We start from the raw sequence: 4,622 nt of genomic DNA, 5'->3' as shown, positions 1-4,622 counted from the left end.
TGCTCAACTCATTTTGCTCCAAGGCCCACCCCTCCATGTACCTGTACAACTGTGCCTTAAATAATATTATACCAAAAAAGTTGATGAAGGAAAGGCAGTGGATGTTGTCTATGTAGACTTCAGCAAGGCATTTGACAAGCGCCTGCATGGGAGGCTGGTCAAGAAAGTTTGGTTGTTTTGCATTTAGAATGAGTTAGTAAATTGGATTCAACATTAGCTTCACAGGAGAAGTCAGAGAGTGGCAGTAGATGGTTGCCTCTCTGACTGGAGGCCTGTGACTATGGAGTGTCACAGGGATCAGTGCCAGGTCTGATGTTGTTTGTCATTTATATCAATGATCTGGATGATAATGTGGTTAACTGGATCAGCAAATTTGTGGATGACACTAAGATTGGGCAAAGCTATCATAGCTTGCCACAAAATCTAGACCAGCTGGAAAAATGGGCAGGAAAATGGGCTGAAAAATTCCTATGCTGACTCCTCCTAGTTAGACTTGGTCGATCCAAATACTGGTAGATCTACTTCAGAATTTCTCCAGTAACTTCCTCACCACTAATGTCAAGCTAACTGGCCTGTAGTTCCCTGTTAGTTCTTAAGCTATGGAACAACATTAGCCACCTTCCAGTCTTCAGGAGCTTCACCAGTGGCTAACGATGAAGCAAGTACAGTATCTCCACAAGAGCCTCTGCAATTTCCTCTCTAGCCTCCACAGAGTCCAAGGGTGCACTCTGTCAGGCCCTGGGGATTTATTCACCTTAACGTGCTGTGAGGCTGCAAATGCCTCATCCATGGTAATATGGATGTCCCCTCCAAAACATCTCTACTTGTTTCTTTTATCTTTTAAGCAAACATAATTTTTTCTTCGGTAAACACCAAGGAGAAATATTAATTAAAAATCCCACCCATCTCTTGCGGTTCTAGACACAGTCAGCCCTATGATCTCTACGGGGACCTACTACCTCCCTAGCCACCCTTTCACTCTTAATATAGCTACAGAGTCTCTTGGGATTTTCTTTAACCTTACCTGCCAGATCTCTGCTTCTACCTTCTCTTTGCCCTCATGATTTTCTTTTTAAGATTATTCTTTCTCTTTTTTTATAGTTATTAAGGGATTTGGTCAATCCTGACCTCCTAAACCCAATGCATGGTTTCTTCTTTTTCTTGACCAAAGCCTCAATATCTCTATCAGCTAAGGTTCCGAAAACTTTCCAGGTTTACCTTGCACCCTAACAGGAACATGCTGTTCCTGGACAGTTACTAGCATACTCTGAAAAGATTCCACCAGCCATTTATTCCTTCTCTTTTATACAGGCTCAGCCAATTGATTTCTGTTAGATCTGGTCTAATTCACCCAAAATTAGCCCTGCTCCAGTTTGGGACCCTAACCTGTAGGTCATCACTACCTTAAAACTAATAGAATAACGATCAGCAGAGAAGAGTGCATCTTCAGTTACTAGCACTATGCCGTTTCCAAAGTCTTTCACCCTCCTGTGTCAGGTCCTCTATATATTAACTCCAGAAACTTCCCTGGACACACTTTAGAAATTCTACCCTTAACACTCTGGGTGGCCCAGTCATTACCAGCGAATTTAATATCTTCCACTACAATCCTATTATTCTTCTAACTACGAGAAAATTCTCTACACATCTCTTCCTCAAGTTCCCACTGCCTTTTGGGGTAGTCTATAACGCAACCCCACTTAGCACATCAAACATGGCCATATGCATATTTGTTCTGTCAATCAATAATTGGGATAGTGTGTACCCAAAGTCATCTCTCACAACACTGCCAGAGGCTTCTCTCCTCACCCATTCAGCTTGAGATAAGGTTGGAACCATTTCTTTACATCCAAAATATTGAAGTGAACTCTGTCATTGTAACTATTGTAATTGTCTTCAAGCACCTGCAGTTATCTGTTAACTAATATTAAGAATCCTCCATCAGGTCTTCTCCTGAATGCCTGTTTGTGCTAAATAAAGACCTTTCACATCGGCAGCTCTTGATTCCTTGTAGCTCATTTGCAGTCAGGAACACCAAGGCGTTGCTGAATGGTGAAGCGGACTCAAGGGACCAAACGTCCTGCGCCTGCTTCAATTATTTATGTTCTATTCCAAGTAGAATCAAATGACAAGTTTATACTTGGAAGTTTTTGATTTTGTAATAAAAAAAGAATATAGCTCTCTTTAAAAGCCAGCAGTTATAGGCTCAACTAATGTTAATTATTCTTTGCTGCAAGTTTCTCACATGTTTTAAGGCTATTAGAGCTACATTCACGAGGCCTTGTAAGTCAAAAGCTGTGACATTTAAGAGAAAGTTTATGGCGGAAGTGAAAATGAAAAGCAAATTGAATTGTTCTTGTGAAGATTGCTTGCTTGTTAATGAGTTTTGTACAGTAGTTCAATCCTGAAAATTGCGAGCATTCACTCAGCTGCAATACTATTGATTTACAATAGACTAAACATATACAATTTTCCTTTAGCACACTCAAGCCAATAAGTGTTCCATCTCTCAGAAAATAGTCTTACACAATTCAAACCCAGCTGAACATTGAGCAGACTAGCTATTTCATTAGTTTTATTTAAAGAATGTGTATTTCTTTCTCTTACATAGCAGAATAAAAAAGAGTTTTGCATCTAAAGAGCGGAACAAGAAAGGTCCTAAACTTCTTCTGTGCCAAACAAGTGAATAGCGCAGATAAGAGGTTCCACGTGAACCACAGTCATACAGCTGAATAGGCAAAAAAAAGTGTATTTCTCTAGCACTTTTCACAAACACAGATCATGCTGTACAGTCATGGAAGAACTGTCAAAATATTGTTATTGTTGTAATGTAAAAAGGACAGCACCTAATTTGTGCATAGCAGGCTCCCACCTATAGCAATGCAGTAACAACCAAATAATCAGTTAAATTATATTGTTTGACAGTTTATTGTTAACCCCAAGGAACCAAGGAATATTCCCCATGCTTCTTTGCAGTAGTGTTGTGGGATCTCAGTGTGTATTAGGAATAGCAACTGAAGTTATTCTGTTCAAATCTCTCAAACAGGACTTGAATTCAGACCCATTTGTCTCTGAACCAAGCATGCAACCTGACAAAGTAAAGCTGGCACACCAGGCTGGCCAAAGAACTTGTAACAACCTGGCATTGTATGTCTAAGAGATAGGGTCTGAAAGATCAGGTGTGTGTAGTATGAATGGCACAAGAAGATCCATTGCTACCTTGTACACACTACTCCCAATTATTAACAGATCATTTTCAATTTCACAAGATACAAAAGGATATTTTGGAACTGTGGAACCTAATTGATGAGAAGCATCCCTCTCTGCTGGACATTAGATAGCATAACCTGAGAGCTTTTGTTTCTTCATTGTTGGATTGGAATATCAATCTACATTTACACACCAGATTATGTAAAATAAGCTTGGATTTATGTACTGGAGCTATCTTGGCTTTGCTGTCACATATCACTGCCTAATACATCGTATCACACCCTAAGATAAGAAGTTGTTCCAGTTGGTCTATAATTCAAGGTACTACATGTCAACCTGCAGGCCAAATGACCAGCCAATACACAACCTGTTAGATCTTATTACCACACTAAAGGTCAGATAACATAGCATCATCAGATGGATGTATTCGTGCACACATCACTGAAAGTGGTGGGACAAGTTGAGAAGCTGAATATAATGGCATGTGAGATGTCTGGTTGTGCCCTCAGAGTTATGGAAACATAATGATTGAGTTATTGGATTTGAAATTAAGAGGCACTGGCTGTTAATTTGGAGATATTGCAAATCTCACCACGGCTGCTGGGGAATGAAAGGTACAAGTAATTAAACAAATGGTGACCATAAATGGATTGTCCTAAAAACTGAGTCCATCATAAAATCCTTCAGGGAAGAAACTCTGTTGTCAATGTATGGTCTGCCCAATCTTGACTCCAAACCCTTAGCAAAGGGGTTCACTCTTGACTGCCTCTGAAAAGGCCTGAAGAGCTGTTTATTATAATGCCCACATCCTATAAGTAAATGGGCACACTGTCATTTGTTCTGAACCCTAATGATAGCTACTGGGCTCCCTATTGGGCACAGAGTATTGTGGCCAATCCTGTGCACCACAAAAGAAGAGGTGCGATGTGGAATTATGGTGTCAGATGAAAGACTTCAGATGGGGAAGAAGCTGAGCCATCCTTCTTAGAAGACAGAAGGTAAAGGAGGCTTTTGTAGCATCATGTTTCAACTGAGTCACTGACCATTTCAGAGGGCAGTTAAGAGTATTATAGCTCTGCAGTCACACATATTCTTGGCCAGGTAAGAACAGCAGATTTCCTTCTTTAAAGGATACTAGAGAACCAGGTTGGTTTTACAACAATGAGGTGGTTTCACGATCACTGAAACTCATTCCATAATTAACTCAGTTTAAATTTTTGGTGGGTTTGAACTTATATTTCTCAATTATGAATCCATGCTTCTTAAGGTTCCTTAAGGTTGTTGTAGCTGGGGGTGGTAGTGGGGATAAGCTCCCCCTACCCATTAAATGCTCCTAATGGTGTGCATCTCAAACAGCCTCTGACAATTAAGTCCAGCTCCTGGCCTTCACACGTGGCTTAACTACTAAGTCC

This window comes from Hypanus sabinus, chromosome X1 (assembly GCF_030144855.1).
Source record: "Hypanus sabinus isolate sHypSab1 chromosome X1, sHypSab1.hap1, whole genome shotgun sequence".
Classification (NCBI taxonomy): domain Eukaryota; kingdom Metazoa; phylum Chordata; class Chondrichthyes; order Myliobatiformes; family Dasyatidae; genus Hypanus; species Hypanus sabinus.
Note: the sequence above shows the minus strand (reverse complement) of the source record.